Source organism: Corvus cornix, chromosome 6 (assembly GCF_000738735.6).
Source record: "Corvus cornix cornix isolate S_Up_H32 chromosome 6, ASM73873v5, whole genome shotgun sequence".
Classification (NCBI taxonomy): Eukaryota; Metazoa; Chordata; class Aves; order Passeriformes; family Corvidae; genus Corvus; species Corvus cornix.
In genome coordinates this window covers 8,479,036-8,494,083 of record NC_046336.1, presented here as the reverse complement: position 1 = coordinate 8,494,083, position 15,048 = coordinate 8,479,036, and positions in this window count along the sequence as shown.

The window sequence follows — 15,048 nt, the reverse complement described above, 5'->3', positions numbered from 1 at the left end:
ACTTTTAATACAATCGAGTCCAGCCATTAACCCAGCACTACTAAACCACGTCCCTGAGTGCCACATCCACACGCCTTTGGAACACTACCAGGGCGGTGACTCCACTGCTTTCCTGGGCAGCCCATTCCAATGTGTGGCAACCCTTTCAGTGAGGACAAAATGGATCCTAATATCCAGTCTAAACCCCCACCTAGCTACAAGCTCTTTTCAGGTAGTTGTAGAGAGCAATAAGGTCCTCCTGAGCCTCTTTTTCTCCAGGCTAAACAGCTCCAGTTCCCTTAAGCCGTTCTTCATAAGGCTTGTGCTCCAGACCCTTCCCCAGCTCCCTTGCCCTTCTCTGGACATGCTCCACCACTTTAATGTCTTTCCTGTAGTGAGGGACCCAAAACTACACATGATTCAAGGTGTGGCCTGCTTAGGGCAGAGTATGGGGGGCAGTCACTTCCCTGGTCCTGCTGGCCACATGGCTGCTGATCCAGGCCAGGTGCCATTGACCATCTTGCCTATCTGGGCACACCTGGCTCATGTTCAGCCACTGCCAACACAGATCCTTTTCTGGTGGATCACCTTCCAGCCACTCTGCGCCCAGCCTGTAGCACTTCACTGCTGTGTCCCAAGTGCAGGACCCACTTGGCTGTGTTGAATCCCATACAAGTGGCTTCAGCCCGTCTTGATGAGCCCCATACAAGTGGCCCCATCCCATCAATCCAGCTCTGCAGAGCTTTCCTGTCCTCCAACAGATCAACACTCCCACCCAACTGGGTGTCGTCTTTGGACTTGCTGAGGGGACACTCAATCCCCTCATCCAGATCATCAATAAAGATATTTACATGGACAGATAAATGCTGCAGAGCAGGGAGAAGGGAGCAGTTCAAGATATTTGATTTCTCTGCTTTTGAGGAACAGCTTTACCAAGTCCTGGACAAAGGGACCCTTAATGAACAAGCAAAGACTTTTTAGAGTGTCATCAGATCCTGCTCCAGGAGGAAGACTAGATTTGCACCTGCAGGCTCCATGTCATGAGGGACCTCCAAAGTTTTATGAATCAGTTAATGGAAGACCTCCCTCCCCCTTACTCTTTATTCCTCTTGTCTCTGTAGTCAATTTTCTCCTTTTGTTCCTCTACTGCACAGGAGCTTTTATCTTTTCTTCTGTGCTCATATTATTTTTCTAAGTCACCTGTCCCCAAGCACCTCTATTTCTTTGACATATGTATTCTTACAAGACTGCTATATCTCTTTTTTACCCAGACTGAAGCATCACAGATCACTTTAAGCTTGGGATGGAGTTTAGGAGATGTGGGTCTAATTGTATCTCAGCGGTGCCCTAGCCACCAGCATGGCTTCCTTTTGCTGTGTGCATTCCTTGTTTGTCACAAAAAAATTGCCCCAGTATTCTTAGCCATCCACCTGCCAAGGCTTACTGGCTTGCCTAGTTTTAAAGAAGTTTACTGAACTTACATCATCAGCAAAGTTCAGTAATTGTCTATAATTTTCAAAACATATTTTGCCTCAATTCATCTCCAAGGCCAGTGTTCTCTCACTGATTCTGCAGAGAGGCTCAAAGAAGATGTGGTGTTCTGCAGTGTTTGTTTCTCTCCTGAGATGACAGGAATAGGCAATGTTCAGAGGGGTCTTCCCTCTGCTCCACCCCAGTTAGATCCCTGCAATGCAGCCCTGCAAGTCCCTGGGATTTGGGATGGAAAGGTCTTTGGGTGGTGGGCCATATGCTGGGGTACACAAGCATCTTCTGTAGGGTGTGGTGAGGTGAGATGGGTTGGAAAAGGGGATGAGATTAAGACATTTTAGGAGAAGGATCCAATGCCTAGACATGCCACAATCAGTGACTTTTGGAAAAGACTAGAGAGGATAGGAGAAATGATAGGAGAAATCCTGCCCTGTTACACTCATGCTTTCCCAGAGAATGAGACTCCTTGCTAGACACAGTGCTGGACCTTTAGTCTGGTTGTTCTTACATAAATGAAAGTAAAATTCTGCCTTTGTGTAGGCTGTGTTGCACGTAACTCAGGTGCATCTAAAAAATTTCCTCAAGAAGGATTTTCCAGGACTATTCCTTTACCCACCTCCTCAATCTCTTCAAGTTGATTGAAATCTAAAATCCTGCAGGATGGGTTGTTACTGGGTGCCCTCTGTGGCAATGCATTGAAATCCATATTTGAGTAAAAGAACAGTACTTTAGAAAAGTAGATTTGGTCTGAGTAAAAACGTAAAAATACTGAAATTTGGTTTGGCCTATTTGTAAAATACACGGGAGATCCTCTGCCTGAGAAGAACTTAAATTGTCAATATAGAAGTTAAAAAGCTCGTTTCAGTTGGAAATTCCAGCTAAATTGTTCCCAGTTAGTACCAGAAAGGAATGCTTTAGACTAAGACAAAACAGATGCAGTCTGTTAGGTCCCCATTGTGTGAGCAGCCTTCCCTTGCAGGGAGGTAGGTAGCTGTGCACAAAAGTCCCCCTCGACTTGTAAACAGAGATAGAGCCAGCTGCCTCCACACCAGCAGTTTTGTTTCTTCCTGGGGCTCTTCCAAAGCACACAGGGCAGGGGAGGAATAAAACCAGTCTCCCAAGCACCACTATCCAGGAGCAGATGAACCCAGCATGCTTCAAACACTAGAAAAACTCTCCCTTTAACAACTGGCTTGTTCCTGGCTTCAGTGGCCATTTCACCACTCGCCTGGAGAGTCAGAGGCAGCTCTTGGTTACTCTGGAGCCCTCCCTGGAGCACTCCAGCAGTGGAAAGTGGCCCTTGAGCAAGCTTCTTGCAAAGGTTGCCCTTCAACCTCCCCACTCACTGCAGGGTTTTCCCTGCAAGATCCCCACATTAACCCTCCTCCTCCTTGTCCCCAGATTGCCAGGCAATTTGGTTTGTCCTTTTTGCAGAGCACGTTGGGTGCTGGAGGAAACAGCTGTGGTTAAAGCTCCCTTTCACTTGAGTGAAGGATGGGATAGGGCTGCTGCAGGACACAGGGAGCAGGAGAGAAAGGAATTAAAGATACTTCACAGTCTCTTCTCCCCTCTCCCCCATATTTGTCACAGTCCTGGAAATGGGAGTTGTCTACACATGACATCATTCCAGATTAACTACTGATGAATTAATTCCTTGTGTCTGTGCTCTTATATTCCAAAAAAAGAGTGTGTTTTTCCAAATCTGCTACCCTAGATAGTGCAGTTTTAGAGTAAAAGGTTTTAAAGTCAGTGGTAAGAGGAATAGTGGTAATCCTTTATTGTAGGATTGGGCAATATGTGTTTAATCTGGTTTAAACTATTTGGCAAAATGCACTTTGTAGCTCACTCACTGCTGGCATGGATGCTGCCATGCCTACATGAAGTATAGCCAGGAGAAGCCTTAGATGGACACCAGAGTCCAAGGGACATATTGCCTCAATCATTATAATATAAAAAAATTCTTAAGCCAAGAAGGTAATCTGCATGATATTACCCCAACCAAACCTAGTCCTTGAAAAGGAACTGAGCAGGGAAGAGCAGTGCCAAGGCCTTTTGGGGATGGGGAATGGAGTCTGCACCTGATGCATTCACATTGTATCGATAGGCACCAGTGTAAATAACTTAAGCAAGTAGAAATTATAAATCCTAACTAGCTGCAATGCAATGCATTTTAATACATTTTGGGATACACAGTGTTGAAAGATTGGGGTTCTGTAAACGCCTATTAAAAGAACAGGCCCATTGTTTGAAAAATGTCTTAAAACTGCCCCGTTCTGCTCCTTCACCTTATTGTTTTTGCAACAGAAGTGTTTCCAGAAGCTATAAAAATGTGTTGCTTTTGCTAAATGGATTACTTCCCTTCTTGTGGCATGAAAACTGGCTGACCCCACTGACAGGCAAAACACATTTACAGTGGTAGTGAGTGACTGAGCCTAACAGGTAGCCAGCAAAGGCTGGGCTAGGTCACAGCTGGTGTTGGGAGGAGAGTGAGGCCTGATCCATGGTGCTTTGGGCAGGTGGAAGTCTTGTTTGCAAAAGCATTTAGGCAAATTTGTACTTTATAAATGCGTCTTTAAAGAACAGCACTGTAGGTCACATTTACAGGGTGTCCCACAAGCCCTGAGGGTGAGCCACACACCCTTCAGAGAAAGCAGGCTGCAGGGATGGAGAGGAACCTCACCCCTACTGCAGGCTCCAATCCTGGAAAACTGGAAAGAGTTTGGGATGCCCTAGCCCCTGTGTGCCCAGCAACTCTTCTGCAAATCTCAGCTGCTGTTTCCAAATGCTTCTGTAACTCTCTAACAGACTGTGGTCACTATGTGTTTTTGTTTGGCTTCCTTAAAACACTCTAGGTAGAAAAAGTCCATTTTAATGAGCATTGTGGGGTAATTTGACCTAGAGAAAGGACAAGTAATAAAGTATTCATTTGCTTTATAAGCAGAAAATTAACTGTGCATGTGTGTGTGTAAATTCTTCTGGTGCTGCCTTTGTCTAGTGCTTCTGCAAAGTTTGTCTTTAGAGCACATATGAGTTGTATATTATTGTTGCAGCAGAGAAGTGTCAGAAAAATACTGTATCTGGATCCACTTGCATAGCACATCCTGAATGCCAGATATATAAACCTGTATTCTTGTAAGGGCATATGCTTTTTAAGATATGCTTCAGGAGGTAATAAAATACCTAAAAATCTTTTAATATGTTCTAAGTGATACATAGTTTTAAAAGACTGAGGGTCCCTAAAACCCAAAGTCTTTTTGAAATACAAAGTTGGTTGTTTCAAAAAATATCCTAGGATTGGTGTCTCTATTTTAAACCTGTTCTTCAACCCCATTGATTTTTGCAAAATAAATGATTCCAGAAGACATCAGAGGATATTCAATAGTACATAAATGGTAGTGGGCAGGGCGGGAGCAGGATGAAAATCCCCCATTGCCATTGCTACCAAGAGAACAGAGAATTTCCTCTCACCAGGGTGCAGTTTCAGAGGGTAAACAGCCTTCAGAGGTTCTGCAAGTATTCTCTCTTCCTTGCAGACATTGTTCAGAACATGTCTGTTCAGAACATGTCTGTATGCGTATTAATCAATTAGGACATTAATCCCATCTCTAAGTGAACAACCATTTAACTGTCCAAATTTACATGACTTTCATTATGGAGCTCTGCCACTGAAAGCCCTCTCGTCAGATGGTGGCTGGAAGAAGGACCATTTCTCATCCTAGTGATGAACTTATTTCACAAGTGGCTTGTTTTAGAGTTCCTCCTAAGGCACTGTGCCCTGGATTTTACCCCTCTGTACCCCTCCTGGCCTTGCATGTTGGCCCATATGGGTATGGAAGAATAAAGCAGGGACAATGGCCTGCGGGCAGCATCTTTAATCAGTTTGCAGAGCTTGGGAGGCCACTTGCTACAAGGTGTCATCTCTGCTACCTAAGATTAGCCCAGGACTTGGGCTGCTGATGCCTGTCCAACTTGGCTTTCTGCAAGGGCCCTTTCCTTTGCCTCTTCTCAAAAGAATCAGAATGCTGAAGGTGTTTTCTCATGCATTCCCATTGCCAGCTCAGAGCAGAGAGTAACCAAAACGAACAGCTATGCTGCAGATGTCTCTCTCACTGCTTAACAGCTCTTTTCTTTCTCTCTGTCTTTTCTACAGAACTGCATTTCCCAACCCTTTTTCCCTTGAGACATCCAGCTGAGCTCCCCCTATAAGTGTTTAAATCCCCTGCTGTCAGCTTGAGCTCTGCTGATTATCTGGGTCGAGGAGAGCCTGCAAAAACTCAGTGCTCTGAGAGTCGCTTTCCCTTTGCACCTTCCCTTCCCTCCTTCCTGTTTTCCACTGCATCCTGCCCCTTTTGCCTCCGTTTAAACCACATCTGGCTCATGCAGAGCACTGCTTGTGCACTACACTTGCAGGGTGTGCAAGGGGTGTTTCTCCAAGGATTTGCTGCATCGCTTGGCTGTGATGTACCACCCCTTAGCCAAAAAGATTCATCATGCCATACCTTGCCTTGCCTTCCTCCCATCTTCCATCTCCCATCCCCATCTTTTTCTTTATTTTCTCTCTCTTTCCTCTTCTCCTTTCCACCCTGAGGTGGGTCCTGCCCGCTGAGCTGTGCGTGTGAAGCACAGCTGTGTTCCTGACATACTTTCGCACAGCATCCGACAGCGTGCGAGAGGTTAACTTGCAGTGGCATGTGCAGTATGTGGCCCAGATGTTCCTGCCACCCCCTGCATGCTCTCATGCGATTTGTTCCGTGGTTGACAAAGGTTATGGACTTGGGATATGGGGGAGGCAAAGTAATGGACGGGATGTGAAAAGAAGCCTATCCCTGACCCTCCTGAGCTCATCTTATGCTCCTGCGTGTTCTGTTTGAGAATTGGGGATGGGTGAGGGGAGGTGTTGTGTGTGGAGGTGGACATACTCCATCTCAGAGGAGGATTTCTTTGAGTGAAACCTGCAGTTTCTTCCCGAAGCACCTCTCCAGCTCTTCTTTGGGAACTGTCCTTGCCTGGGCAGCAGAAAGAGGAACTTTGTTCTTCCCAACTCTCTGTTTCAGTGTACAGGAACACCTCAGGCAGTATGTTTATAGGTAAAATCCTGTCCAACCTCTGAGATACTCTTTACCAATCTCTAGCATGTCTGAAGAGATTGCTCTTTTTTAGTAAGCTCCCAGTTTGACCCAAGTATAACAGGGAAGAAGAGAGGGTTAACAATAATATCTTGAGAATATAAACCTTCCCTACAAATACCAAAGAAATGAGGTAGAAAAAGTTTTTTTCAATAAAATCTTTGTAAGATTTAACAGGGGCAAAAATAATGTATTTTGCTGTAAACTCACTCTGAAAAAAAGACCAGTCTGTCTTGGCAGAAATTTCCAATATATATTCTTCCTGAAGCAACTATTCTGCATGGAAAAAAAATCAGTCCAAACTGTTAAAGCCTGACCAAGTAGGTTATAAGCAACCAAACCAGGTCTTGTGTGGAAAAATCTCATGCAAGCTTAGCAATAGGTGTTGTTAACAGTGCCAGCTATAATACACACACACAGAGTTCAGCATGCATCTCTGGGAAGGTTTTTATGACTGATCAAATATACTTTCCTTGAGAAGTTTCCTTCCAAGTCATGTGCTATTGCTGTGCAAGGCATAGAAATCTCCCCTGGCCTCGCTGCATTCAGCAAGTCAGGGCTAACAATGGGAACCGTGTTCGTCCCGAGGAGGCCACGGCATTCGCAGGGAAGCTGGGCTTGCTGTACAATGTCAGACACATTTTATGGGCTACATTTTTCAAAACACTGCAGGCGGAAAGAGGGAGCATTATCTGCTAAATACTCCAGGGAGGGCCTTTATGGATTTCTCAAGGGGGCTCAGAACCACTGATCTGAAAAGATGCTAAAGTTCCATTGTGCGTTCTGCTTTGCCTGATTTGCATGGCTGAAAGAGGGGGTAAGAAAATGGACTCTGTGTCAGAACCTGAGACAATAGACAACAGTTGGAAACAGCCTGAAGTTTGTAGGAAAAAATTCTTTCCTCCATTTTATCTTTGTCAGGATAGAGTTTGGCCTGGGGACTGTAGGATTATGCCTGAGGGTCAAGCCAAGAGGTTTCCACCTCTGCTCTTCTGGGTGACACCACTGCTTCGAGAACACACTGCAGGGAGGAGGAGAACTCATTTCAACCTCACTGGATTCCTGGAATGTGCAAATGTCCTGACAAACTCTTTTAGTAGGTTATGCTCCTAATTCTTTCACAAATGACATAGTAGTAACTATGTTTGGATTTGCACTACCTAAAGTTAAGTGAAGCCAGTACTTTTTAGTTTGCATGTTGGGTGTTACTGTGTGCTGGTTCAGGGAAACAAACTGGGTTTGCCAGAAACAGAGTGCCAAGTAGAAGTGTGAAGAAGGATGTTCCTTATGCAACTCAGCATCCTGATTTAGAGGGACTGCTGGAGGAAGGATCAGCACACCTCTTCCCCAGGCCTGCTCCACCTGTGGCTTGCAGAGTGCATGATTAATTAGGGAGGGTTTTTGAGAGAGATTTTTCCAAGTGTGAATGAGCATTTGGTAGCCATCATTGGATGCCTTCAACATCACATGGACTTCCTCTTCCAAAGACCCTCCTCCCCCTGTACAATAGCCAGTAAAGCCCTGCTTGTTTCTGTTTAACCTAATCCTGAGCAAACAGGTACAGAAGTTTTGGAAATGCATTCCCTGGTGGGAAATTAGGGAAGAGTAGCTGCAGTGACAAGTCTTCTTGATAAGCAGATGGCAAGAGTTGCCAGTGATGGGAAATCAGTGGGCAGAAGAATTCAGCAGAAATCAGGACTGGGGTTCAGAAAAAGTGGATCTCTACTTCTTGGGTCTCTGCTCTGCTTCCTTGCATGAAGAATAGTGCTGATAACCTTAATGAGCAGACTGCTTTGAGACCACAAATGCAACAACCCCATGCCTGGGGTTAGAGCTGTGGGTTGGCTTCTCTGAGTCAGCACAAGCCAGAGTCCCCACACTGGAATCCGGCCTCTGGGAGTCTGGAGGTTGGCCAAGCATGTAGGACACCTCCTTGCTTCATGATAGGCAATTCAGAGCATCCAAAATTCATGTGGCTCCCTGCACTGAGCCTAGACACCAGTCTTTGCGAGGTTTGCACTTTGCTGATTTAAACCTGCCCACCTGCTGATGCTCTGAACCTCCTTCTGTAAAGAGGAATGAAAGGTACCGTTTCACTTAAGTCTGCTCCCATGAAGGCAAAATGGAAATTGTTTCATCTTCATGGTTTCATTAAGTCTCATAAGAATTACATAAAACTCCCTCTCGCTGACTTTCCAAGGAGAAATCCTTTGCCTTTGTGTATTTATACTTGCAATGGATGCAGACCTAAAAATGAGCTTGGATTTATTATTCATTATGTTTATAATGGCACAGATGTGTGCAGAACTGAGCAATGGGGAGCGGTAAATCAGCCAAAACTCTTCTCATTCTTGCTCTTTCTATAACATTTTCTTCCTCATTGGGGAATTTTAGCTGTTACAGAGTTTCTGCCCAAGAACTGGCAGACCAGAGAAACAAGAAGCAAAGTTAGGTTGTGAGATATCTCTGCAGGTCATTATCTTCTTTAAGAGAAATGCTGGAATAAGAGATTTTAGAATTTAAATTACACTTGACTATTATATGATCCATGGTTTGTACCAGAACCCTCGCTTTAGTTTGATGTCTGGAATTATTGTAGCTAAAATATTTAAGTATACATCCTCTCTTTTTCTTCCAGAACAAAAAGACATGAAATATGACTTTCTACTCAACTTTGTAGCACAATGTTCTGTGTTTCCATCATGTTTGTTAATAATTGCTTCAAATTTTCAATATCCCCATGAATCTTGAGCTGTGAGAGTGCACTGCATTGTGACTAACACTTTATTTTTAAACAAAAAATCCAGATATGTTAAAACTCTTCTTCCTCCCTGGGGGCCAAGAACATGCCTTGACTGTGGAGCAGGAGATATTTTATTTTGGCAATTCTTAAATGGAGAAACACCCAATTGATTCAGTAGTAGAAGTGTGAAATCATTTACACAGAGAACAGCCAACTGAGGCCATAATGCCGCTGCTCCTGGAGTGTCCATGCCTGAAAACAAGCCCAGCTTGTCATTTATAATCATTTTCCACCCTCTCAATAGGCAAACAATGCATTTGTCAAAATCTTATGCTGATGCTTTCAGATTAAGTTCATTAGCCCTCATTGTGTCGGTGGGGATGGATCACTGCGAACCAACACCAAACAGCCTCCTTATTTTATATTAATTGTGTGTCAGTAGCAACAGGGAAATGGTATCTTTTCCTCTCATTTCATGATGTAGTTTCAGGGTATTTTGTCATTTCCAGAGACAAGAAGTAAACCCTTTTTCCTGACCCTTTGTACTGGGATCCAGGCTATTTGTTTGCTTTAAAGACAGTTCCCACTTCTGTTTCTAAGTCCTTTGCTTTGGCTTATTGCTAGAAAAGCCAGAAATCCTTTACTTTAGGGGCTGGTTTGCCCTAGACACCACCAATGCAGCTGCCCCTTGAGAAGAAGTATCCTGAATTTCTTGGCTACCTCCTCCCCTTATGAAGAGTCTTCTATTGTCTCAGAACTTTTCCACACTGGAATTCAATGTTGAGTTTAGTTGTAAACCTCAGTGTAAATACAATTTCACTCACCCCACCATGCTTCCAGCATCACTGCCAGCTTTGGAAGTAGGGAGGACAGGCATATCCCCAGCCTGTGCTGATCCTTATAGGGGTGAGCTGCAGCCTTGGTAGAGTGGTGTGCTCTTAAGAGACACTAAAGGAGTCTTTAAACCAAGGCATGAATGGTGAAGGAGGCGGTGTTATTCATCCACAAGATGGAAAGCAGACTGCATTTTCCTCTTTCAGTTGTTCCAGCTGCTGGAAATCTCCTACCTCTCTGAATTTTCTTGTTATTTCCTAGGTTTAGTTTCCCTAATTAAGCTGGCACCTTCCATCCATTGCCACATCTCCCTTCATGGCTGCAGTTACAATTGCAGGTGATGTGTTTGGCAGTTCCCACTGCCATGCAGAGGAGGGCTGTGGGGAGGACATCCTCTTGGAGAGCCTGGTATTATTGAAAATAAATGTGTAGGGAAAAACTACAGGAAAAAATTATCTCACTTTGCTAAGAAAAGACAAAAAAAAGAAGGCTCACCCTAGTGATAGATAGCTTGAGGTGTCTGAAGCTAACACGTTTAACAAGGTCTATTAAAAAAAATCACTTAGCATATCAACTATCATACTTCTAATGCATGCACTGCTAAAGGCAATATTAGCTCTTGTGACACGTTGTTGTAACAAAGTGCTGTTCAAGAATGTATCATCTCTTCTGCACGCTCAGTAAGGACGATGAATTTTTTGTCAAAGATCTATCCAGAGGTCTTAGGTCTGACTGCGGGAACCCCTGAGGTCAGCACATGCAGCAATCCTCCCTGTCCATGTCCAATTATCTTCCAGGGAATGGCTTACAAACATGTTGGAATCAAGGCATTTAGAAAAAGCAAGATTCTGACTTTTGAGAACAGATGGGAATATTCTGGGCACTTACCAAAGACATGATTACTGCTGTTTTGTCTGCCATCATGTTCAATCCATGCTCTACTCTTCTGGGAGGAGGATGTTTCATAGCTTAGAAAAGATGCATGAAAGTTGAGAGGGGTATCCCATGATTAAAAAAACATGGTTGTTAATCCAGCAAGCCTGAAACACCTGAATTTCCCTGTTGACAATTTTGTCATGTGTTTACATGTTAAGAATTCATGGCTTCTATTTGTAAAGAGTGCATTTTCTTCTCTCTCCTGTACAGGGAGCAGAAGTTTCCACTTAACTTCGTGCAGTGATGCCCTGGTCATCTTCCAAAGTGGTCACAGTTAATTTAGAAACCAGCCATGTACATGAGGAGCTGGAAGGATGCCTCCCACTGTGCCTGGCACTGCATTCATCAGTAGTGAAACTCCACATGACTTTACGTGACTACATGACAAACTTTGTCATGCCCTTGGAGTAATGGGAAATCTAACTAGATGGGGAAATAATTGATATTATCACTAGATGGGTCACACCTCAGAACGTTTTCTGCAGAATGCAACCAGCACCACTCCACTCACAGAGCTGAAAAAAGTCACTTGTGGACCAGTGGAAACAACAGGAATTCAGCCAAAACCCGGGATTTTTTGCTGCTGCACAGGTATTTGAATCAGGGGAGTGAAAAATTCACTGACCAGTCCATAGTGGAGAGGAGCATGTCTGCATTGGAGAACAAGAATCAGAAAGAAACCCAGTGGTGCCAATAGCTTCACCTATTCACAACACAAATACCAAGAGTTTTCAGGTCAGATGATGACGAAAAGGGCTTGCTTTTGAAATCATGAGCTACCATTTGTTCTTTTAATATCCCTTCTGTTTAGAGGACTGGGATTCTAAATGTTCTTCAAACTTTGTTGGTTCTTCCTCCTTCTAAAGTAGACACCACTTGGAAATTTTCCTGGCCATTCAGTTCAGAAGCAACAAAAAGCATATGCTGATGGTGAGATCTATACACATTTCTACAGATAACATCTGCAATGAGGTTTTACCCAGGATGGCCACCCCTGTATCTGATATCATAGTTCTCACATAAACCAAGATGCCATTGGCTTTCATTTGTTTTCTTGCTATTTTTTTTTCTTCAGTGGGAATTATTCTTGGGAAAAGACACATACAGTAAGTCCTTGAAAGTTAGAGGAAATCCCATGGATTCAGTTTTATAATTTGTGTTAAATGTTACCACAGAAAATGTGAGAAAATTCTCTCCTATAGTCTATCAGTGTATAGATAGGATCCTCAGACTGCAGTCCCGAAAGATTTATGGTTAGGCAAAAGCAACGTTTTCTTCGTGGAAATGAGCTAAAGCAATAAACATATAAAAAGAGCTTTTATTAGAGAAGGATACATCTAGCCGGAAGTCTGGGAAATCCTGATTAAATCTACTGTTCTGGAGGGATTGTGCCAAGCCTTGGATGGAGTGAAATTCATGCTGTTTTAATTCTCTGCTCAAAAACATACATGCGTAGCAGGAATAGAGCACTTATCCCGCCTAACCAGGAGCCAGGCTTAGCAGAAAGAACCCTCTAGAATTGTCAGTTTATCCAGCCAATGGCTGAAATTGTGGCTAGCATAACAGAAAGTGGAACTGAATACGCACATACCTATCAAAAATGCTTTTTTTTGCTTGAAATCTCACAAAACCAGGCTTTTCTTGTGACATTTGATCTGCTTCCTGCTTCAGACTAAGTCAGCAAGATGATAGAGAATCCTTGTGTTTGGGCTGTAGTGGTGTTCCTGATCTTCAAAGAGGTGCTTGAAGCATTTTGCCCATCATGACAAGTGTCCACAACTTTTGTGTGTTGAGCACACTGTAGCAGTTTTATAGTATAGAACGATACGGTTTTTTTCCCAAAACAGGGAAAAAACCCAATTGAGGGAACAGCAGGTGGTTGAGGTGTTCAGGTGCTGGGAAACACAAACTCCAAGCCCTGGAACAGCATCATTCATTTATGATCTTGCTACAATTTGACTTCTACAGTTTGAAAACTTTACGTCCCCCAAAAAGAAACCATGGCTTGCACAAAATAAAACTCATTGTCATGGATGGGAGAAGTCACTACTTCTGACCTCACTGATTAGAAATGACCACATTGCTAAAGATATAGAGTTCAAGTGCTGAGGGAAAGACTTGTGACTGAACAAAACTTCAGGCTTTCTGTGGCTGAAACTTCACATAATTCTTGGCCAGGAACTAGGCAGATCCATTAAAGGTTGGTGCCAAGTTGAGTGACAGCCAGGCAGGCTCATGGGCTGCCTTTTTGTAACGTATAATCTTAGCACAACGCTGTTCTGTCCCGTGACTGAAGCTCCTGGGTGCTATTAATGTGCATGTATTGGTAAGAATTTAAATGCTGAAGCAACTAAATTAATTGGAAAACAGAACAGATCAATTCTCCATGCAATTCTTCTGTATATATGTCCCAAACTAATTGATTGCTATCAACTCTAGCAATATCAGACCCTTCTATTCACCATGTGATATTGATCTGAGAATTGGCTGGAATTGTTAAGTTTTAGCAATACTTAAAAATTTGAAATGCTGGAAAAAAGTCAATGAAATTCATTGGTGTTTTCCCTTTAGTTTTCAGCCAGCTAAAAAATTACTAGGCATTTCTGGACAGAGGGGAAATATTTTGTTTTCCTTTCTTCCATGTCCTGTTAAACTAATTCCAGAGGATGGATTTTGTTCAGAGTGGAACAGAAAACTATTTATATTGGTTTTAAGATGATAATTTTTTATTTATTTCAGAAAGGAAGAAAGCATGTAGCAATAATCAACCTAGAAGAGTTCACTGTTCAATCTTCTCTGTTCTTCACAGATCCAGTTCCCATTGCAAATAGAACACATCCACTAGAAAACGTCTGACTCGCATTTAGAAATGATTACTGACAAAAAATGAATCAGAAACTTTGCTGGGTTTTCCCAATACTGACAGATAAAAATGTATACCTGGCTTTCATCTGAAATTATTTAACCCTGAACACTATCCTTTCTTGCGGCACATCCCCTGGCCTAGCAGTCTCAAGCTCACCTGCAAGAGCAGCAAGGAAGGGGAGCTCTTACAAATCTAGTTACAGGTGCCTTAAAATGCAGATTAGCCTGGACTTGAGGTGCTCTTTTTCTTTTTAAAACCAATCACCACCATATTCCCACAGTTATCCAAACAGCAGCCCATTATATAGTGAGTACTCAATGGTCCTTATGAGAGCTACACAAGAGGCTGATCTTTTCTAAGGCTTGTAAGAATTTATCATCACTGTCATCCTGAAATTTACTCTTCTATTGGAATTTCCTCCTTGTTTGACAACTGCTTTTTCCTTCCATCTATCACAATTTAGAGTGACTAATCAGGTTAGTCACAAACCCTTCAGAAATTTACTGTCCAGGGCACTTTTTATTTTAGCTTGGGGAGGAAAGCATTTCAATTTACAACATTTAACAGGCGCCTCTCTACAGCAGCCGTGAGAGTTTCTCTTTAGTTCAGATTTACGTATGCAAATTATCCAAACATTAGTTCAGTTATATGAAAGAATGAGATTTAAAGAAAATTATCTGGAGATTGGAAGATGAGAAGGCAGTTCAGAAGATCTGTCTCTGCTCTGCTACAGCATCATTCTGTGACCTGCAGCACTATAAAGTGGATTTAATAGGCTGGACATTGATGGTCACCAATTAACTCATCTGTAAGGCAGATAAAACAACTATAATCGACTTTTTAAAAAAGTACAGTCCACTTCAGAGCTTCTGTTCAGTGAAGGGAACCAATGAAACTGCAAACATTTGTTTCACTTCTGAGACATCAGAAATTATGCAGTTATAATACCTGGGATTTTTGGGATCGCTGAATTGTAGAAAAGCAGATGGGCAGGAATCCTTGACCCAGGTCACAACAAAAGTTTATCTAATCCATGGATTCCTAAAGTGCAACCCACAGATTCTTGTTCTTCTGTA